This window comes from Tachypleus tridentatus, chromosome 9 (assembly GCF_004210375.1).
Source record: "Tachypleus tridentatus isolate NWPU-2018 chromosome 9, ASM421037v1, whole genome shotgun sequence".
Taxonomy (NCBI): domain Eukaryota; kingdom Metazoa; phylum Arthropoda; class Merostomata; order Xiphosura; family Limulidae; genus Tachypleus; species Tachypleus tridentatus.
In genome coordinates, this window is record NC_134833.1 from 117,672,145 (window position 1) to 117,696,819 (window position 24,675).

The 24,675-nt window shown below is 35.1% G+C and overlaps 1 long non-coding RNA gene across 2 annotated transcripts in view; it reads right to left on the reverse strand.

Annotated features, from left to right (window-relative positions):
- Nucleotides 1-34: 34 nt before the first annotated feature.
- LOC143226167 (uncharacterized) overlaps nt 35-24,675 on the reverse strand; it is a 28,434-nt gene continuing 3,793 nt past the window's right edge. The window contains exons 3-4 of one of the 2 annotated variants that reach the window (XR_013014408.1): nt 23,960-24,055; nt 35-819 (exon numbers count right to left, since the gene is read on the reverse strand). This is a non-coding gene — a long non-coding RNA (uncharacterized LOC143226167). Of the gene's footprint in view, nt 820-23,834; nt 24,056-24,675 lie in introns of both variants that reach the window. The other variant, XR_013014407.1, reaches the window with a different exon arrangement.

The window sequence follows — 24,675 nt, forward strand, 5'->3', positions numbered from 1 at the left end:
TTAATTCTATTTGTTCAAATTATGATTATATTAACGTTTGATTTATAGAAATCTCTTTAAATTTAAAACTGATGAAGTGCAAAAAAAAATATTTGAAAAATAAACAAACAGATATTCTTTAAGGATCAACATTATGGCTCATAATAACCCCATTTTTTCCACTATTCAACATCAAAGGAACATGAAGGTATGATTATTTTACAATATTTTTACAAAAATGTATAACAAAAAGAAAATAATGTGTGTGTGCATACAAACCAAAGTAATAAAAGCACTTAAACCATTATCATTCACATGTTAAACTTTCCAACTCCCTTTTTCACAACTGTAATTACAACAACATGCAATTTTCTATCACCTAGTGTATTACACACCTTCCATCTTGTCACTTCTTAAACGACCGATATAATAGTGTTCCTACAACTTTTCTGTACATTGAAGCCTAGCAGGTTTAATAAACTCTGGTATTGAGCAAAATGTTCCATCATCATCTTGATAAACAAAAGTAGCTTCTTACCACCTTCACAGGTTTGTTAATTAGTTTTATACATCATAAAATGTGTAAAGTCTACACAAGTCTTATTTCAAAATGTATTGATCAGCACATAATTTTCTTTGTACATTATAATAATTAATATGATCTCCACTAATAATTTCTTATATCTTCTGTTGTTGGAGGACCCTTTTCATAAAAGATTTTTATGTTAAACAACAAATGGCATTGCCTGTCTTCATGCTCTGACCACAAGGGCTGATACAGATCAAAACTGGAGAAGTTTGGTATTTTCATTTCATTACTTTCTTCTGTCAATAATCTTCCTAAAAAGTAAACATAAACAAATAAACTAAATAAGCAAGAAAACAAAGTCTATTTTAAAGAAAGGTAAGCTGTAGCAGGAAACCGCAGGGTTTTTATAATCTTATTGGCTAGAAATGTATGTTTTTATAGATTTTCTGCATAATCAATTTGACAAAAAAACTGATATTCCCAACTGAACCATTCATAAAGTCACAATATTATTGAAATCACAATAGTTTTCTTATATTTTCCAAAAAGTATCAGGTTGTGTTCAGTATAACAGTGAAGATTTTACCTTTTTCCATAAACTTCTGTTTTTTATCATATTTTTATAGTAACAATAATACATAATAAAACAGGAGCATTTTAAAAATATATGTTTTTAATAGATTCATTGAAAAGCCCTTATGATAATGCATCATACTACATGTTCTATTTCATTTAAAATATTAAATACAATAAATGTTATGTAGTTATTCTTATAAAATTTTCATGCCACTCTTTAATTTTAAAGTAATTAAATCTTATATAAAATTATCTTAAGAACTGCTGTTTTATTAAGTTTCTGATGGCCTTCAAATTTGTTTCTTTATCATATAGGAGAATTAATCTGATGTTTCACTGACATCCTTCTGCGATGGTGAGCTCTTTTATCCAAGTTTTAATGTTAGGTCTGGACTTAAGCTTCTTTGATTTAACTCTTAAACACCCTGATATTACATTACCTTTACAGGAATCTAGTTCAATATATACATGTTTTGCAATTTTTATTCAAATTCATTTTGTATGTGAATGATTATTTTTAAATGCTAGGCTTTATCTAGTATATTCTAATTCTTCCAGCTTACAAAGCTATTTACAGTACGAGCACATTCATCAACAGCTAGTTTTCAAGTCTTTTTAGACCTCTGAGCATTTTGGCCTATTTTAAAATCTGTCTAATCTAAATTATTTTTTTCACTTTGCTTGTTACAAGAACAATTAAGAATCTTGTCAGACAATGTGTATCTGTTTCTTAAGTTTCACAAAGAAGGTTCCTGAAAGCTTTGGTTTGTCATGAGTGAACATTAATTGTAGGTGTTCATAAAACTTGTATATTTGGTTCTTCAGGTTTGAAATGTAATTGAAACATATCATTGTTTTTATTTCTTCATTATGTTTTCAGTCTATGAATGGTCGTTGAAAACTTTCTTAATAAATCTGTAAGAATAATTCTTTCTTAACTACAAACAAGAATCTCTTCACTACTTATGTTTTCAGTGTCACACACATGCTTAGTTCTATGTTATAAGCATGGCAAAATACTCTTTTTTTCTTTTGCAAAAACAAAATAAAAACACAGAATCTCAGTTCCACAGACCAGCATATTAACTACCATACTATGCTCAGCCTTATCATATAAGTATGGTTGAAATTATTTACACACATCACTTCCAGAAACTCAAAGGTAAGACTTTTGTTTGCACACACACAAGAACTGAAGTTCCAGGTGAAATGGAAACTCGTCCACTTTTCCAAATTGATGTCCATATGAAGTTAACATTTTTCTTACCTGAAAATACATTCCTGATAGATACTAAACTCCACATACAGAATGCTATCGACCTCGCATCTTTGCATATGAGATTTGTATGCCACTAGACTTGAGATAATATTCACCTAAATTAATGTGTTTGATAGAACTACATATAAGGAAAATATTAACTTTTGAGACAACTCAGTTATGCACATGGAAATGCTAACTTCCCATGTTGAAATAGTTGAGACACAAGCACAAGAAATTACCTAGAGGACCTTCCTTCTAAAAGTGCCCAAAAATAAATCCATGAAATGTATCATGTGATGGCAAGGACTCCATAGGAGCACACAAGTGGAAGACAACATCTCATCTTGTCCAAGATATACTCTTCAACATAAGGGGACGAAAGGCAAATGAACACAATGTATTACCAGGACAAATAGAATGATATCATGACTATCCAAGCACCTGCAGATAAGCAGTTAACAGGCCAATATATATAGTGTCATTAAAAAGCAGAAAGACTGCATCATGTGTGCATGCCTCAACTGTACTGAACAGGCTATAGCTGCAACAGCAGGGCAGATTAGTTCTGGGGTGTACTTTGTGAGGGACCTTTACCACACTGAAAGTGTCACCACCATTCCAATTCTCACTATATGTGCTCAACCCAACTGATGAGGATTCTCCATTGTCCACCACCTCACTAAGTGGACACTGGTAAGTGGTAACTCTCCTGTTGTCTACTAAAAGGAAAAAATGGGAGGGGAAAATCCACAGCATGAAAACCCCATTGGACCACCAGCCAGATAAAGTCTTTTACTGGAAACAGTGCAGTGGGTGACCATAAAATATTATTTTAAAAAACCAGCAAGCATGAGCCAGAAAAGTTCAACACTTCTCTGATGGCTGAGTGTTAACATTTTCCTACAAGGAAAAGGAATTCCAGTAGGTTCTTACCTCCTCTTACTCAACTTCAATATGCTCTCTGAGCATTACTATTTATTTTTGTTAATAGCACAGCAGTCTGTTATACCTCTTTACTTTTGTATCATTTCAGAACATGTGAATATCATGTAACCAACCTCACAAATTATACTATGCTGCTTACAATAGTGCAAGTTGTTCACTCTACTGTTCTAGTACAATCCTCACTTTCGAGAAACAATAGTTACAAACTAAAATACTGACAGTGAGGAAGAAGGGTGGCAGAACACCAAAAGTGGATGGTTTGAGCCTTTACACTATTTTGATTTAATGTGAATTTTGGGAAATAAGCATATCTAGGAAGTCAGAATTCTAATAAATGTTATGAAAAAATGAAAGTTACAATTTTCCAAAATGAAAATGATACTCACAGCAGGTACTTATCTCCTCTCACAAGATTAGCTTTTCTCATTTTGTTTTTCAATGCATACAACAAGTTTTCAACCCTCCGTCTATTAGAATCCAAAGTTCCAACATGTCTCTCATGTAAATCACTATGCATCACTTCTCCACCAATATGAGAGTACTACTATCGTGTAATGCACGTAACTCCCCATATGGGCTACTGTCAAACTATTGTTGCAAAGTTTAGCAGAAGACAAAAACACTGGAAGATAGTTGAAATAAAAGGTGGAAAGAGTGAAGAAAGGAAGTATCTATCAGAAACATATATTCATTTAGGAAAATTTTAACTTCAAACACAATACTCTCCCTCTTCTCACAATATTAGCTTGAATCCCACAATGAATTTGAGGAGGGACCAGTATAAGGGAATCACAGACATATCCCCCCATAATCATCCAAAACTGAAAGGAAAATATCAGTACATCTGAGGAGAGGCACCCAAGTGGTTAGGCTAACTTGGAAAGGATCATGAGAACAGAAAGGTTGCAAAGGGTGAAACAGATGGGAATGAAGACCCTGAAAGCAACCAAGCAAGCAACATAATGGAGGGTACTGGCAAGACAGAGGAGTCCACCCAGTTCAAGAGGAGGGCAGAAATGAAAAGCTAAGGACAGGCAAGTAGGATAAAGGAGACCTGAACATCACGAACCACAGAGGCTGAAGGAAGGAAAGTATGATCTGGAAAAGTAATAAGAAATGGTAAAAGGACATGATAAACTTGTGGACAAAATTATCTGACCTACAATAACCACAAGATGTTAGGAGAAAGAAATATGACATCAAATAGAGGTGAAACATGGAACATACAAACAGAGAACAGAGGTGCAAATGAATATAATGTGAGGGCAGGAAGACCCATGATAATATCTCAGACTGGGAGCAATGGATGCCTTGGTGGTCAATGGAGAAGAAAGGAATGGATGAACATGGAAAGAACAGAGGAAGTGAAGACCATGCAGAGACAGTTAAAAGTGAAGGTATGGGATAATGGTAGCCAACACTCAACATCAAGAAGATTGGAGAAGCCCTCTGAAACAGACATATGAGACACTCAGAAATGGAGGCAACTGTTGGATGAAAAGCCCAGTAGCTTCAAGTCAGTGCTCAGGAGAAAATATGCTCCATTTATGTATATGGATGGCTAAAGAAGGGCAAAATAGAACAGGCTAAATGTGAAGTTACTCTGCAAAAGTAACTGGAAAATCTTGTCACAGACTTCACAAAAAATGGAGCACCACTGACTGGATTGATGTAGCAGGTTGGGACTGAAGAAAAGAGGATTGGAAGGGACCACCTGTAGCTGGAGAAAATGTAGGGAACCAATTTCAACAGGCTAGGAAGAAGCCTTGCCAAAAGGTTTGAAAGATATCAGAAATGAACACTCCCCAAAGGCTATAGAATGTCGCCAGTAAGAAGGAAGGGAGCAGACAGGACAGTCAGAAAAGCCAGTGCCATAGAATAAAGTCTGAGAGGAAAAGGTAGTGCACAAGTGGTATAGATGTTGAAGAAAACACCCAGATGTACAAAATATTCGTGAGGAAGAAGGAAAGACCTCTTCAAAGTGTTCAACCATTGCACCTGAATATTTTAGAGAAGGAGCTGATAAAAAAAACCATCTGACACCTGTTTGGAAATGGCAATAGGAAATCAGTGCTCCATGTACGTGTGGAAGCTCAGTCCCAAGGGTATAAATACCATTCCACAATTGGCACACTAACTGCAGTAAAAACCGCATGTGGAGCATGTACAATATCATTGGAATAACAGGACAATGATTGCTAGTTGCTACAGATATACATTAGAGTGCCCAGGAATCCTGAGAAGGAAGAAAGAAAAACCATGTATTCCCAAAAAACATGGCAAACAGTGGTACTGAGGGTAATTGTAACAGACTGGGGTGGAAAACGTAAATTCAAGAAAACGAGACTCAAAATCACACTGGGTCTTGCACAAGGAAAGGCAGAGACATGTTGAACAGAAGCCACCCAAAACAACACAGTTACAGTAATCATGTCAAACTCAGCTGTCATTAAACCAACGCCATAGGAATGACCTATGTATACTGAATCAGGTGACGAGATCATCAAAATACAGCATTGTGACCCATAAATGACCTAAAGAAAAGTAAACTACATGTGAAGGGCCATACCAGAAATTTAACACAAAAAAGTCACCCAGTATTTTGCAATACATAACTAATCCACAACTAGTCCGTTTTTATTGTTAGCTTGTCAAAAAACCCATGAACTATTTATAAATTAGTTCGCATCCCAGTCGCACCAAACATACTCGCCCCTTCAGCCCTTGGGGCGTTATAATATGATGGTCAATTCCACTATTCGTTGGTAAAAGTGTAGTTCAAGAGTTGGCGGTGGGTGATGATGACTAGCTGCCTTCCCTCTCGTCTTACACTGCTAAATTAGGGACGGCTAGCACAGATAGCCCTCGAGTAGCTTTGTGCAAAATTCCAAAAACAAACAGACACAAGAAAAAAAGACGTATAAATTACACAAATCCAATATCTAATGGCATAATTTTACTAGCTTCATTTTACTTGTAGTTTAGCTATTAGTTCCTTGGAAATTTTCATAAGGCATTCAAAGACTATTGAAGCTAATTAAAGAAAAAAACTTTTAAATAATAATTTATCAGTGTAAACATGTAGACAAAATCTCACAATGTGTATATATTGACATTTCATCAAATCCGACCGTGTACGAGAGGTATTAAACTTCACGATTACATAATAACCTAATTAGTTGTTTCATAATATATTATCATGCAGAAGTTTAAATTCATTCTACTGTGTAAAATGTTCATCAAGTTATTTATTCCTTTATTTTATGGTACACCTATTTTATAATTCAGGTAGAATAATCAGTATTTATTAACTTAAAATGTGACACAAAGAAGCCATTCACCAGAGCAAGCCAGAAAAAGGGTGTTGTGCATTAGGGTAAACGTACTGTACAGGCGATCTCAGTCTAATGTGGTGCACTTCTTAGAAAAACCATCATATATAAAATTTTACATTCAGTGTAACTTAGCACATTAGAATAGAGCATCTTCATTTAACATAGTACACTTACTGAATACGTTACAAACATGTTTCTTATCATACAGTAAGAAACCATTTAACCTGGTGGCATCCACCTGAGCATGATATTTCTATCATTACCCTTTTTCACGCTAGTGTTGGTGCTTTGTGATGCATTAATACTATTGTTTCAGATGTTCCGACATTGAGCCCAGAATATGATAATGAGCATTGTCAACACATCCGGTTTCAATCCCAGTAATCATTTAAGATTATCAAATAAGATTATTTAAGCTTATTTCTTTGAGATATGTATATAAAGGGTATTTTTACACCTTTTATTTAAAATGTTTTGCTTTGTTGTTCTATACTTATTATCACATATATCTGTATTCCGTAGCTTACTATCATATAGTCATTTTAATGAAGGTGTCCATCACCAAATCTCAGCATCATATGACCTTTGTCGTGAAATTACACTCAACCATAACTCATCACAACACAGCAACAATCATGAAATAGTATATTATACCTGACATCTACTCTTAGATTACACTACCATAGTTTGCTTGTGAAACTGTGCTCCTTTATGAAAATTAAATGTGGAATACCAAATATGATCAATTTGACTAAAATTAAAACTTAACTCGTGTCTATCTACAGAGTCTAACTCTTTGGGAGAAAAATACCCAAATAAAATCAATATGCATTTAATTTACAATTCAATTATCAAATTTTAAAACATTCAACCAATGGGATAACCCAAGAAACAGCACCTGATGCACACCCTACACTCCCTCATAAAGAGGAAACACTCAGTATCAATTAATAACTTCACTAAAACTAAGCATTCAAGTGAATGAACCAATTCCAGCACATGACATGCCTCCAGTATGTCAACGTACTACCATTGCTACAAGGAACATCATGCTGGTACAAAAGATACAATCAACACCACAAAGGTCCTATAATGATGCTCCAAGATCACAACAGTCAGCATGACTCAATCAGAGAAATGTCATGTTAACATACCCATAAACAATTCAATACAAATGTGATTATTACTGCAACATGTAAAAAATACTATTCTGTCCATGACAGTCTTTTTAACATACATCTGTAACATTGAACAGCATTATCTCAATCTACGAGCTTGGTGCAGACTACCTACGAGAGATCATACACAGAAACAAAAATTATATCTCAATTTAATCTTTTTGCATTTTCATACATAAACATCTAAGTAGGTGTTAGCTATAAACAATATAAACTATTTAAGGTTGACATAACTATACCAGAAGCTATCACAAATATTAACCAGAAGAAATATAACAATAGTGTCCAAGATAAAGACAGAATACCAAACCAAGTGTTTAAGAATGCACCACCTTAACTATGTCCAAAACATTTTTAGTCTCTGCACAATATTTCTACAACCCATCAATACGGAAATCAACGATCTTACTACTTTAAAAAAAAGCCCCAACTCCCAAGACCAAAACAACTTTCTCTCTCTAAGCCTTACTACTTGCATAAGCATCATCTGGAATGAATTATCACTACATGACTAACGTGACTACAAGAGGATGACAATATAATCAATGAAATACAAAATGTATGAAAAAATGCAGAGAAACAGGAGATCACCTGATAAGACTTGGAGAAACCACATTTCCAACTGTAATCATGCAACAATACCAGCATCCTTAGATGTAAATGAAGCATTTGACACAACTCAACTAAGTACAACCTATGCACTTACAGCATACCAAAGGTATACTTAATTAATTTCAAGTTTCCTTTGAGACTGCATTGCTAAAGTTTCCACCAACAACCTGCTATCTCAGCCATCCAAATCTGATGCAGTATTAAGCCTATTAATTTACACAGTATTTATCAGTGACTATGTGAGCCTCTCCTGTTGCTACTTCATGCATCACAATATGTTATTTAGTGGTAGAGAGTACATCTTGTAACTCCTCATGTGCAGCTAACAGAGTACAAGATTCAATAAATAGGATCACAGCAAGTTGCAGATTGACCTTAATACATCCAAAACATGCTTATTTCACTGAAACCCCAAACATTTTCCACAATTCATGAAAGACAAACTTAATATATGACACACCCATCATCTTCAAAAATCATTCTAGATCACTTTCAACTTCAAGGAATTAATGACAAAATAATAATTAGAATAGTGAATCTCAGAAAAATAGCACGTAGCATACATATACACAAACCAATCATAAGAACTTTTCATGGAGCATAGCTCCATGATACTCTGTAACATGCATACATATGAGTACTGTTACTTCAAAACAGCATGACTACTTTCTCTTCATCTATGATGTTACACTCCAGCATCTCATGTTGAGAACTCAATCTCTCAAAGATTAAATAATTGCTGCTAATTTTTACAAAGAAAATCTAAAATGTGACACTTACCCACCATACAATTTCCTAGAATTGTTCCCACATCCTCTTCACAGGAAAAGTATTTCTATTCATACATTTTATTCAGTAATTAATACATAATCATATGTATGCCAAACACACAATAATATACTATTATGGGTCACTCTGTAGCACCAATCTATTGCTTTCCAGTTTTTTAAAACCTCTTGAGCAACAGCTTCAAAACTAAAATCTCTCAAATACTGGCCAGGTAGAAAATTTGTCATCTGTCTGGTAAAAGTGACTTTTCTCAGAGCACACTTATTTCCCACACAACTAAAATAAAGGTAATGGATCTAAAGATCCCTACTACCCTTAATAATGACAGTGAGTAATGACATAACTACAAAATACCTATAAATGGCATAAAAGTAAGAACTAGCAAGATCAAGTTATATTTCACTACTTCTACATTTACTAAATGTTAGATGAATTATATCCTAAAGTGAAATTTTACTTTAACTACAAATATTTAATTCTTTAATGAATCACTCACTACATAATATCATAACAATGGTGTACTGAGCAAGTATATAACTACAGTGTTGCAAATCCAGTGATGGTGGAAACACTCATGAATATAGAATTATTCTATATTCAAAAATAGAATTAACTGCATTTGACAAACATACTGCAAAAAGAAGTGTGAATATTATTGACATTCAGATCATCAGCAATAAGTTCAAAATGACAATAGTGGTTTATTAAATTCTATATTTGCATAAAGTAATTTTAAACTTTACATCTATACATGTATGGGTGTGTGTAAACACATATCAAGCTCAATAACACAAAATAATAAAGTGAAAAAGTATGAGACTTACACATGCCAAATTACTTACTTACTTGTGGAAGAATTATTTTGTAATTAGATATTAAAACTTAGTGATTGTTTTACTAAAAAAACATGTAATGTTATCATGGTTTATCATAATAAAATCCATACTATAACAGGCTACTAGTGACAAAAGTTTTATGCTTAGTATTGTGATTGTACAACATGACTTATATTACGACCATCGTATCAATGTTGTACAACACAGCTCATCACAGTACAAAATTGTCGTTCAACGATCACCATAATATAATCATAGTTTAGCAGAACACAGCTAGGGGTTTAAAAGTTAAGATCATATTTTACCATACTATCACTTTGTTATCTATACTGTATTCAGTGGCTTTGAACCATACGGTCATTCTAATGAAGATATACATCACAAAATCTTAGCATCATATGATCTTTGTCATGAAATTGTCACAACTGATCACAATATAGCAACAATGATGAGATAGTATATTATAGCTTACAACTGCAGTGAAATTACACTACCATAGTTTTTGCTTGTGAAACTGTGCTCATACTATTACAATATAAATGTAAGGTACAAAATGTGGACTAAAATTAAAACTTAACATTAACTATATGCCAGTCTAACAGTTCTTCCTAATGTATCAAATATTTTCACACCCTTGTATGATTTTCTGATTATCAATATGTTACCAATTAATTTAAAAAATGTGTTTTAAAGTAGGCATAATAAAACAATACTATTGAAACCTATATGAATTAAGCTATGACTATTTGTCTTACCTGCAGTGAAGCATAAAAATATACATGGATGGATAAGTTCTTCATTACAAAACCATACATTTAAATGAGGGCCATATCTAATTTGCATTTATGACAATTTACATTTCAATATTAATAATGAAAATAATGAAGTGTAATCAATTACTGTTGATAATGTAAGTATAACTAAATCTATACTACAACCCATTAAAAACTGTTTGCATAAAAGTGTACTTTGAACCAAATATTTTAATAGCTGGTAAGCTTACATCACTCTAACCAGATTTTAAAAGAAATTTGTACAGCAAGGACTACAAACTGGCTTAATCAACCATTCCACTTCCCTGAGCTTGTTTTCTTTCTCTCACAGGCAAAAGAAAATGGGTTATGTAAATGACTGTAGAAGAGCATTCTGTAACGGGGGCACAAATAAGACATTGTACTAACAATATTAAATTCATATCCATAAAGAACACAATCAAAACATACAAGTTTAGAAACTGACAGTAATTGTGAGCACAAAAATCTATACAGGCTTCTAATGCGAGTTCAAAATACGAGGAGTGTGTACACACCATGATGGCTGACTGAGAGACCTATAGGTATCACCATCAACACAGAGCAAAAAAGGGGGCTTATGCTGTTGTATATATCTCTGTGGCTTCATGTCAAAGGAAACATTAACAAGTTTATGCATCTCAGAATGGCTGGTATGGGTATTAATACTTACTGTTAAGGAGAGAACGACATTTCAACCTTCCTAGGCCATCTTCAATCAGAAGGTAAGCATGGTAATGGTGTGAAGTGCATCATGGTCGTTTACTGGCCTGGCAGATTCATTCTTTGTATTGTGAAAAAGATGGGGACATACCGAGCCTTATGTGACACAAAAGTCATTATTTTAAGGAATATAAAAATATATCAAGTGGAACACCATGTCAAAGCTAAAAACACATTTTTACAATATAAAATTTAAGCTAGATGTCATAAAGTATGAAAAGGAACATGATAACAGGGCAGCTGAAAGTGTTTTGAGGCCCACCACCAACTGAAAAAAAATTCTTCCTTGACGTGAGCAAAAAGAACAATTACAGTTAGCTCAAGGCTGTAAATGCAATTCAGATATAACAAACTGAAATGGCCAGAACTTGAAAAATTGTACCCTTGTGTAACAGAACAGATGAGTCAAAGCATTGTACTTTCAACAAAAATGATAATTTTCAAAGGAAAAAAAGATAGCTAAGGAAAAGAATTATGATGATTTTACTGTTATACACCTTGGTCTTACAGATTCATGAAATGTAAAAACCTAGTAATATGAACAAAAACAAAATAGCACAAAGGATGCCAGAAGGGCTTGAGAATAAAATTTTAGAATCCCATGCATATATAATCAACACAAGAAAATCAACAAATTTTGGGCTATCTCAAATTGCTAATATGGATGAGGCACCAGGAATATAATTATAAAAACAAGTGAGCATGAGAAAATCCATTACATAGTAAGTAGTATTATCATGCTGTGCCAACAGTTTAAAACTTCCACCAAAACTGATATTTAAAAGAAACACCTTGCCATAAGAGAAGTTGCCAAGTGGTATTCTTCTTCTTCTCCATCCCAATGGATGGATGGATGGATGATGGGATGTAGTTGTGGCTAGACAAAGTGAGGGTTAAATGTCAAAGTGGGTTATTGAAAGCCCCAGCCTTGCTTGTATGGGATTCTTTTAGAGCACATAAGACTGATCCAATTAAGAAAAAAATTGCCCAAATGAAGACCTAACTGGCTGTTATAACTGGTGGACTAACAAGCCAATTACAACCACTGGATGTATCTATCAATTTGTCCTTCAAGTGCTTCATGTGCAACGAGTTCAACAAATGGATGCAGATGGTCAACCTCAAAGTGACTCCTACCAAAAGAAGGAAGAGACCAAGCATTCCAATTGGATGACAGAGGGTGAAAAGCTCATGGGACAGAGTGAAGACTAAAATTGTAATAAAGGCATTTAAGAAATGTGGCAAAAGTAATTTTCTTTATGGTAGTGAAGATGATATCCTGTTTGAGGAAAGTGATCACTCAGGTGAGTGAGCCTTCAGATCTTGATTTCAGTGGCAGTGAATGCAGTGATGCACAAGATTTTGAAGGTTTTTATAATGAATGAATAATGTTTTTGCATTGAATGTATGGAACAGCCTTAATTTATTTCCTTTTTAACACTGTTTTTTAAAGACTTTGGACAGGTTTATGGCAAGTAAGCAGTTATTTTGTTTCCTGAATGTTTCAAAGTACCAAACCTTTTTTCCTTCCCCAAAGTTGTGAAACTGTAATAAAAAGGTATTTAAAAAATGTGATGTCAGCATTTTTTGCTCACATAAAAGAATTGCCTTAATGGCACCAAAGATAATATTGTTTGAGTACAAGTGAGAGTGAACTTTCAGAACTTGTTTTCAGTGAAATCTGTGATGAAAAAGAAGAATTTGAAAGTTTTCATAATGATTGAACAATGTTTTGATGTATATGTGTGAAACAATCATATTTTATTATATTGCGTACATTACTTTTTAAGTATTATAAAAAATAATAAAAGATTATGCTTATGTTAAACAAATAAATAAATGATAACTTTGAAAAATATTTTCAAACACAGACATCAAAATTGGGGTGTCTCATGCACTGAAAAATACGTTAATATTCAAACAGATCTCATTAACTGTGTCTAATAAACATAGTTTTACATATTTTTCTCTCATCTAATAAAGGACATAACAAAGTAATAACATTTGCAAGAGGGAGCATGTTTTTCTTGTCCAACCCCTGTACACAAATGGTAAGAGGAAATCTTTAACAAGACATAAGCTGTAGGTAAACTAATGTGTATATCCCAGGTAACAGTGAACTCCCAAAGTTAAATGGAAAATTTAGTTTTTAGTGACATATAAAAGTGATAAACAATCTCTTTTGGAACAAATGAGTGCATTAACTGATCTCAATTTTGTATTTTCATCTAACTCATAAAACCTTTTGACCAAGTTCATGGTTCCTTAATTGATTTAATACTGAATAAGAAAATATATTGATAAAACAGTTTCTTATTTCATTTTCATGCACTCATAATATGATATAATTAATGAAGAATATATATCCAACAAAATGTTGTATTGTGATGTCCAAATAAAAAAGTTCTGAATTAATGATTATTTGTTCTCTTTTAATGTTATTATTATTTTAAAAATGTCAATAAACACAAACAAATGACATGTAGAAAATGTTCATAGATACAAAAATAAAATTATTATTGTGTGCTTTTAATACAAAGAACAAGTACAGGTGTAACTGCAGTTAAATGTATCAGTAGAGCTGACAGTTGTGAGACTACATGCTATATTGTAACATTAAAAAATTAAGAATTATACAACATACAAGTTTACATAAGATAAACAGTTATAACAGTGGAATAAAGAATAACTGTTGTCATTACCATTTCACCTCGTCATAACTGTTTATGTAAACTTAATAGTACTAGTACTATCCCATAAAATTTTAAAACCTGACAATAAATGTATTACCTAGCAAAAAGTAATCTACAACAAAATGGAGTTACAAAATTTTGAATTCTGGCATTTCATGTCTACATTTCCTTAAACTATACTTCCTGACCACATCTCCTAATTTTTGTTTGTAAAAAATAGTGAATAGTACCTACACTTTCATACCATACCATCTTGTGTTTTGCAAAAGCCAAGTCTTAACCATTGGTCAAACTATACATTGTGTCTTAGGTCTCAACCTTAATTCTCAAAGACAGCAAACAGTTGCTAGTTATACTTTTTCTTACCAATAATTGTAAAACTTATACTGGCAATAATATTATAATTCTAGAAAATGAACTGTAAATGTTTCATAATTATTTGAAGTGTTAAATGTTCATAATAATTATACATATATATCCAGTTCATGTACAAACACAAGCACCATTTCACAAAAGACAAGGAGATACAAACAAAGCTGACGTTAAATTGACTATCCAATTCAGCTGAAGCCTTACGCTATGGTGTAATTTTTGTATACAAGTTAATCAGCCATAACTTGAAATGTCTCACAGAAACATCAGTTTATCCCCTCTTCCACAACATAGAGGTGCAGTTGTCACTCCCTTGCATAAACTTTGAGTAAAGTTTCATGTTCAAATATTTTGAAATATTAAAACCCATTTTTATTATAACTATTTCACAATACCTAAAATATGCTTGATTCGGGAAGAAACTGCTGTATCTAGATCATACATACCTGTATTGACAAAGTATACAGTATCCCACAACTGATAGCCATACTATACTAAAAAAATATATATATTATAAAAAATTACACTTCAAACTCCAAAAGCAATCAAAGCATTAAAAGCTTATATGTCTAAACTTTGTGTTAATCATGGGCAACTTAAGAAGAATGTAGAAAACAAATGCACAATTTATGAGATTTCTATTGTATTATCACATCCAATAGGTAACTAATTCAGTGCATCATCTGTGACATTAAGATAGTGAAAAAACTGTCCTGCAGATGCTAACTGATTTGAGTTTAGGCAGCTCGCCCATGTGTGAACGGCTTCAGCAACCAATTCAATGAGTTGAGCTGCACTCTTGTTTTCCATTTCCTGATACATAGCTTAGGTACACAACCAACCTCAAAAATGGAGATGACAAGACCTTGTTGATATGCCACTAGGGAGAAAAACAACCTTGTTAATCACAATTATAATTACCTCCTATATGCAGAATCTTGCAATATAAATGACTGAAATGCATGTATCTGCAAATCTTCTTTCTAAAGTGTGTACTATCAATGTTTTAAGGGCTGTTAATTTTACTAAATAAAATGCAATACTAACCAGTAACCTGCTGGTGTGCCAGTGTTAAATTCAAGCCCTGTATGTTGCTATTCATATAAGGACTATTAGCCAAATCTGTTAATACATCTCCTTGCTTTAAGCATGAAATTCATAACATTGAATATCAGCGACAACAGGGTGTGAGCCAAAGTGTAGCGATTCCAAGGACAGTAGAGAACAAAGCGAGTCAGTATAAATAGTGCAGTTGGAGTACTGCTCAGCTTCAATATGACCCAGGGCAAGAGATATGGCGTACAGTTCAGCAGTGAACACAGAAGCTGTAGAGGGGATTCTGCATGCAACCACCGAACCACAGCAAACCATGGCAGAGCCCACTGAATTATCTGATTTGGAACCATATGTATAAATTGGAACGGAATGATTGTTTGGAAGATGTTAATTGAATAAAAAAACGGTACTTCCAATCTGAAGTATCTGCCTTTTTCAGATGAGTGAAAGAAAGGTCACAGTTGAGGGCTGTAATAAGCCACGGTGAGATGGGCTGACCTGTGGATTCTGCAATGTTATCCAAGGCAGACCCAATTCATCCAATTGCGCCTGGATGTGAAGACCAAAAGGAGCAATGGCAGATAATCTGTTCTGAAAAAGTACGGCCCACTGAGGAAAAAAAACACATCCCCAGGTGGGATGCTTTGGTAAGGAACGAAGTTTCAAAGAATATAGTAAAGATAGTTGCAAATGAAGAAGTGCAGAGAAGGTTCATGAGATTCAACGTATAAGCTTTGAACTGGAGAGGTGTGGAAAGCCCCAGTGCAGAGTCGAAGTCCTTGGTGATGAATGGGGTCCAGCATCTTTAAGGCCTTAAGTCTGGCACAGCCACAGACCATTGATCCATAGTCGAGTTTTGATTGAATAAGAGCACGATATACCTTTAACATAGAACACTGAACTGCTCCCCAACTGGCAGTAGAGAGGACATGGAGGATGTTCAGTGCTCTTGAGCATTTGACCCATAACTGCTTTAAGTGTGGTATAAAGGTCAGCTTACGGTCAAAGATAAGCCCCAAGAACTCGATCTCAGGGACCAGTGGCAGCGAAACTTCACCGATATTAAGTTCAGGATCAGGGTGAATACCCCGTTGGTGGCAAAAGTGCATGCAAACGGTTTTAGAGAGAGGAAAATTAAAACCGTTTGCCATAGTCCACTTAAGTACATGATTGAGGGCAGTTTATAATTGCCGCTCAATATATCTCATGTTCGAAGACTGACACGAGATGTGAAAATCGTCGACATACATCCCATTCGCAAAAGTGAGAGAAAGTTGTTCAATGATGGCATTTATCTTTATACTGAAAAGTGTGACACTCAAAACACAGCCCTGAGGGACTCCAAGTTCCTGTACAAAACAACGGGAAAGTGTCGAACCCACACAAACTTAGAATCTCCTGTCCATTAAATTTTTTTTAATAAATATGGGTAAATGGCCACATAACCCGTATGTATGGAGGTCTCGCAAAACGCCATACTTCCATGTTGTGTCATAAGCCTTCTCAATGTCAAAGAATATTGATACAAGATGTTGGCATTTGAGAAAGGCTTCTCTGATTGATGTTTCAAGTCGAAGTAGGTGGTCTGTGGTGGAATGCTGTCGTCGGAACCCACACTGGGTGGGCGAGAGGAGGTTGTTTGATTCAAGGAACCACACAAGACGAGCATTAACCATCCTTTCTAAGGTCTTACAGAGACAGCTCGTCAAAGAAACTGTACAGTAGTTTGCAGGAATCTTGGGATCTTTCCCTGGCTTAGAGAAAGGTAAAATAACAGCCTGGCACCAGGCATCAGGAAAAACATTCTCCTGCCAAATCCAGTTAAAGACAATTAGAAGGACATCAAGAGAAGCAGGAGATAGATGGTGCAGCATGTCATAGTGTAAATCATCAGGTGGAACAGATGTACTGCTACCCCGATGAATGGACATTTTCAGTTCCACCAGTGTAAAGGGACAATTATAATCAAACAGACAGTAAGTTCGAAAGGAAAGAGGTGAATGCTCTGCCTGAGTCTTGATGGCCAAGAAGGTGGAGGAACAAGCAGAAGTGCTAGATACCTGGCAAAAGCTTTCACCTACAGTATCAGCGATGCTCTGAACATCAGCCACCTCCTGACCATCAGAGAGTAAGAGCGAGAGGAGGACAGAATTGTAGTGCCCACTAACCTTTCAAATCCAGTCCCATATGACCTTGGAAATTGTGGTAGAAGATATGCTAATTATGAACTTAATCCAAGATTCCTTCTGGCTTTGACGTCTTACCCACCTAGCATGTGCACTGTTGGATAGCGACGAGGTACGAAAGTGTGGGATATCTATGAAAAGTATTCCAGGCCCGTTTTTTGAGCCTTCCGTGCTAAGCGGCAAGCAGGATTCCACCACGGACGAGGATATTGTGGAAAACGTGTCGAGGTTTCAGGAATACACTGAGCAGCTGCTTGTATAATACAGCCAGTTACCACTGCCACACAGTCGTCTATTGATAGCTGATTCATGATGGCAGGATCAAGTTCTGTGAGAGCAGTGAAAGTGGACCAGTCTGCCTGATCCAGCTTCCACCGGGACACACGGGTAGGGTGGCATCGACCACGGTCAGTCTTTCTCAAAAGTAGAGGAAAATGATCCCTGCCTAGTGGATTATTGTCACCCTCCATGAAAAATGGGAGAATAATGAAGGGTAGCAAAGTGAGAGATCAATAGCGGTAAAGGACTGACTAGGTGCATGAAAATAAGTGGAAGATCCAGTATTGAAAAGACAAAGGTTGTGATCAGAGATCATACGACCTACAGAGCGACCCCTCCCATCAATAACAGCACTTCCCCAGAGGGGATGGTGTCCATTAAAGTCCCCCAGGATTAGAAAAAAAGACAGCAACTGTTCAACGAGAGCATCAAGGTCTGATTGATCATGTCTCTCTCCAGGGTACAGGTAGAGAGAACAAACAGTGATGGTATGACCTAAGGAAACACAAATGGCTACGGCCTCCAAGGGTGTGTTGAGTGACAAAGACAGGGTGGGCACATGCTGATCAACCAATAGTGCCACCCTTCCATGTACTCATCCATCACACAGCCTGTCATTTCTGTACAGAGAAAACTGCTGAATGGTGACTGTATCAGCAGGTTTTAGAAATGTTTCTTGTAAGGAAAAGCATACAGGATGGTAGGAAGCAATCAGTGTTTTGATGTCATCCATATTAGAACGTAAACCTCGACAGTTCCATCATATAAAGGTGGCCATTTTTAATGACGAGTAGGCGAAGTGGCTGAAGAACCCTTTTGTTTATGACCACGTCTTTTTCCTTACTGTCCTTAGTGGGAGGAGGTCTATCAACTTCCATGGATCCTGCCCTAAGTCTATTGGGCAGGTCTTTGTTATTGGAAGGGGATTCCAGTGACTGAGGACATGAACGAATGATTCTTTTGTCTTTTGGGGTGGGAGAAAGAGATGTATTAGAAGAAATAACTGTATTTGAAACTAAAGGATGTGGATCTTGAGGTTTCTTGGATTGTATGGGAGGAACAGAGATGGGTGTGGAAGTCGATTCATCAACCTTTTTAACCATGGAGGTCAAAAGGCTTTTCATTTGTTTTGAAAATGATTCTTTTTAAGGCACAGAGAGATCTGTCTGCACTCCCACTGTAGTTGTGGAATGAAGTGCAGCAGCATATGTCTGAGATGGAATGGCGGGCAGCAATTTCTGAGCCTCAGGATAACTAGTGTTATGAGTTGTTTTCAAATGCTGCACCTCTTTTTCCTCCAACCATTTTAGGCAAGAACAAAAGTAAGAAGGGTGAGAACCATTGCAGTTGACAGCAATATGGGTCCATGTCATATTCATAGGCATCGTGGTCCTTGCCACCACAATGAGCACATGTCAGGGAACCACGACATGATGTCTTTGAGAGGCCGAACCTCTGACACTGGAAACATCGGAGAGGGTTTGGAATGTATGGCCGTACATTTTAAATTAGATAACCTACATTGATGGTGGCAGGTGCACGTGATGATGTAAATGTCAAAACGAAGGTATTTGTTGGCAGTGTAACTCCATCTTTGAGAGTGGAGATGCGCCTCACTGCAGAAACTCCTTGAGTAGAGAGACCAGCGAGAATCTCTGACTCGGGGACATTCTTCAAATCCCTCTCAACAATAACTCCTCGTGATGAATTCAAGGTAGCATGAGGGGTAACCTCAATAGGTATATCCCCAATTGCCATTGAATTAAAGATGAGTTCACTGTGTTGGGTTGTGGATGTTTCAACTAATGTCTGCAGATCAAAGCTTCTTTACTGACTTTGGAGAGCCAGCAAGACCCTCTAGTCCTTTCTGAATAAAAAAGGGGGACATTTGTTCTGAAGCATTTTCTGAAAGAGAATGTAATATAAGAAAATGAATTATGTGTGTTACAGATGTTGAAGATTGCTGCTCAGAGTCTTCAAGACGTGGTCGTTTACCTATTGACTGGTTTTTCACTAATTTTTTGAAATTTTTGAAGGAGGATCCATAGGAAAAAGAAAAATTTCGGTACCCACTGACCCCACCCGCCATGGAGCCCTATGAGGGGACGCACTACAATGTCATGCAAGGACAATGCAGCAACACCACAGTTTCGTGGGCACCATTCCCAAACACCAGCATCAGGCACAATGTTCACAACACACATTGAGAACTTCCAACACTGGTACTTGGTTAACTCTAGCCTAAGTGGACCAGCTGATTGACCCAAGGGGGGCCACCCAAAGGCTGCCAGTCTACTGGAATTCAAGGACAAAGTGGTGTGTTAAGGTTGGACCCCTCAACCAACAGGATCCTCTCCTCCCCTTCACAGGTTACCACGCATAGCAAACACATGGGTGGACATTTAGATCCCAAAGAAGGTAACCAAACAGAACAGAACTTTCCCTGGGAGGTCCCCTCACCGCCTACAGGAATCCACACCGAGGGGATGTAACAGGGAAAAGTATTCTACAGAAAGCAGAGTCACCAAAAATTTGGAGGATAAAGATGTCACTCATTTGAAGAAAGTGTGATGAGGCAAAAAGTCATTCAGCAACAAGAACAAAAATCACCAAGGAAAAGAAATAATCCACAAATGGAAGGAGGAAGTAGTAAACCCGAGGTTGTAGCTAATGTGATCAGCTAACAACAAATAGACATAGAAAGAAAGAAGAAAATTAAAAGGAAAATAAAATGAATGGATAACATATCTGCATAGAATGCATTTGAGGAGGAGAACTGATGGTTCTTTATGGAGATGTTTTTAAGAATTCTTACCCAAAAGAGATAAGAATGTGAGATATGAAACAGGATTAACATATCCCACCAGAAAACCTAACAACCTAGGCTGATTGTAAAAGTATGTGAGCATATTGAAACTACCCCCCATTTGGAAAGAGCTTACCAAAATCAGACATCCAATGAATGGTGTAGAAAAAATCACCAAAATTAGGAAAGTCTGATAAAATGCAGACCATCCCACAAAAGACACATGGAACTGAAACAAATTCAAAAGGAAATGCACAAAACTGGGACTGAATCCCTTAGTGAAAAAACAAAATCTAAACAGTGTCCTGAGAAATGGAAAATAAAAATCTGTATCATGGGTATTCCAAGACATGCATAAATACCCCAATGAAATGTGATGAAAGACAAAACATGAAAACATGGTAAACCCAAGAAATGATTGAGGTAGAATCAATCAATCTTGAAATTCAATCAGCATCATGCATAGAAGACAAATGGAGGGAACCTTCAGGTAAGATAAGTAAATGACAGGAAGTTGAAAGAGATGTGAAAAGATATATTAGAATAAAACAAAGTGCAATTAAACAATTTAATATAGCATAATAAATACCCCACTTAATGCTAAATCTACAGGATGAGCCTCAGAATCTGAATTGTGGAGAAAAAAGATTTATCTTAAGTCCATATGAGCTGTGGATGGTAAACATAAATTAGCAGTGTCTCATCCAAGAAGTCTCAAAAGTAAAGAATCCATATGTGAAGGGAAAAAAAACTGAAAATGTCAAGTGTTCCAGTATGGATGGAAGGAGCAGGTATCCCATCAAAATATCTCTATATATGAACACCTACTAAAGAAGGTGGAAATTAAACATCTCATGTACAAGAGTAGACTGGACAGTATGAAGTTGAAGAACAAAGTTCACGAAAAGGGCATGACATCAAGTAGATAATCTGCCTGATGGTAAGTCAAGGCAAATATAATTAATGTTTCTATGGGGTTAGGCATGTACCCACTTTCAAAAGAAACAAACATTATGAAACAATGTCAGGATAAAGGGAATATACTGTAAAACGTATCTAAACAAAAAGTGGCTGAGACAAGCCAAGTAAATGGTTGGAATTTTTTTGCACAAGGTTCTGCAGTAAAGGTAAGAGGAAAGTTCAAAATATATGATCAGCCTGAAATGGAATCAGGCATTATAGAAAGAGAGTGAGCAATAATGGGCACATTTATGGATGATCCCATACCTCAGGGGCTTAAACAAGAGAAAAGGTAAGAAGGTTTGAATTATAAATTAAATAAAATCACTGGTAGGAAACTGTAGCGAAATAAGTATTGATTGTAAATGTTAGATATTGATGAAAACAAAATGGTTAATCTAGCTATTGATTAACCTGGAAGAATAACCACAAGTAAACTGAAATTAACAGACACTTTTTAAGCCTAATCCAATAGTGCAGGACAAAGGATACCGCTAAGCTCTAAAATAAAAAGCTTAACCTAAAAAAGTTGTACAGTACTGAGAGAAGTTAGTGTTGACCCAATCTAACAAAATTTATGTCATAGAACACAAATGAATACAGACAATATTAAAAATAAATTATTCAAAAACCTCATAGTGTCTTATATTACCAAAATCGGGGGGACTGTATGTGAAACACAAGTGGGTGTCCAAACTAAAAATGAGACCTGATAATAGTCAGCTCATTGATTGATCAATCAACTAACGAAGTTGAGGCCAAACAATATCTCATAACGTATCGCTACTTGAAGACTGTGTAAATGTGCAGAAGTAAATAAAAATGTTTAGTAACGAAATAAGATCTGTAACCATATAAAAATATAAAATAATTCCACTAATAGCTCAATAAGTTAGAAATTTCACTATAGTATAATAAATAATAAATTTGTTGAGTGAAATTAACAGAAAGATGTATAAAAAATTAAACACCTCAAGACAGTAGAAAATAACATTACATCACAAGTTCTGTCAAACCATGAATAATAGTTCAGAATCAAACAAACATGCATCAAAAATGTTTGTCGCACTGTTATTGGTCGAGAGTTATACATGATAATTTACATGCAACACACATTGGAATAAGTTAATTACAGATGGGTAAGAGCTTCAAGGCTTGATGAATGTGTAAAACAATTTTGCATAGAGAGAGTAGTACGGAACAAGAATAGTCATTTATGTGAGTGGAAGTAACGTACCGTATCAGAAAACAATTAAAGATAGAATAACAATTCATTGATTCATGGAAAATTTATTGTCTAACCAAATTCATTCTTTACTTTTGCTTCTTCATCGTATTATGCGATGATTTGAGGCTATTGTTTTGATTTAAATAGTAGAAATAAACAAAGTTCTTCACAAAAAAGCAAAAATATGATTTTCTACAGCCTTTTCCCCATAACTGAAACTTTTAAGTAAATCTAAAGTAAGCTGAACTTACTTTTTTACACCTCATAATATTAATTATGGATGAAGAATTAATATTTTATACCAAATGACCCAAAAGAAAGAAGGTCCAGTTTGAAAATATTCAGATAGTGGCAAAATAGGTATAAAAGTGTGAAATGCAGAAGTCTAAAACATCAAGATCAAATTCTACATTTTTCAAATAATGTTCTTCTTTCTTGAAAGTATCACTGCAAAGAAAAATATCAAATAAAGCAAAAATATTGCTAGTTTTCTTAAGTATCACATGCACTAAGCTGGCTATTTACAGTTTAATAGAAAACAATGTTTGAGCATTTCAACATATACATGCATATGTATATACTTAAATAGTGAAATTGTTGGAACAAGAAAATATACAAAAACAGGCTGTCAAACAAAATAAACAATTTTCTTATGCATGATGTGAATGTAAAAAATTAATAACAATAGAAACATATATACCTGTAAAAGAACACAACAACCTTCTTTAATAATAGATGCTGGTAGCAATACTTTTGGTGGTGGTTCTCAGTAATGCCTATCCATATAAACATTAATCACAAAAATGAAGTGTTCACTTCTGTTACCTCTATTAAATGTCAATGAGTATTCCACACTACCAAATGATTCAACACCATTGAAAAGTCTCACTGCAGCTGTTTCTAGACTTAAAACTCTTGCACCTGAGGATGTAAAAGATGAAGAATGTTTACATGTTATTTCATGATTTAAGTTCTAAAATAAAATGCCATTTACATAACAAATTGAGTAAAAGTTCACTATGATCATTTCAAACTGAAATTGGTGAATAAATATCAAGTAAATGTAAAAATCAAGTGAGTTTAACAATTTATATGCACAGAGTGGATACGTTTTAGATGAAACAAAGAAAAGAGAGTAACATAATTGTTTCACTTTGAAGCAAAACACTTAAATGAAAAATAAATAACATGAAAGTAAATGCATAACACTATATTCCTACTGCTTCATTAACTTCTTTCCTGTCCCCCACCAGTACAGTGGTATGTCTATGGATATACAATGCTAATATCAGGTGTTTGATTCCCCTTAATGGCTAAGCATATAGCCCAATGTGGCTTTTCTATAAGAAAACACATACATACTTCTTGCCACACTCATCTGTATGTGCAACAACTGCTTACAGAAATCACCAGGACTAATTTCATTCTAGTCACGTTTTTTTGTGCATTTTGAATTTTGTACAAAGCTATGTGACAGAAACGTATCCAGATGTATAGTATCAAGAACACTCAATAAATGTCATGACCTGTGCAATTGGGCT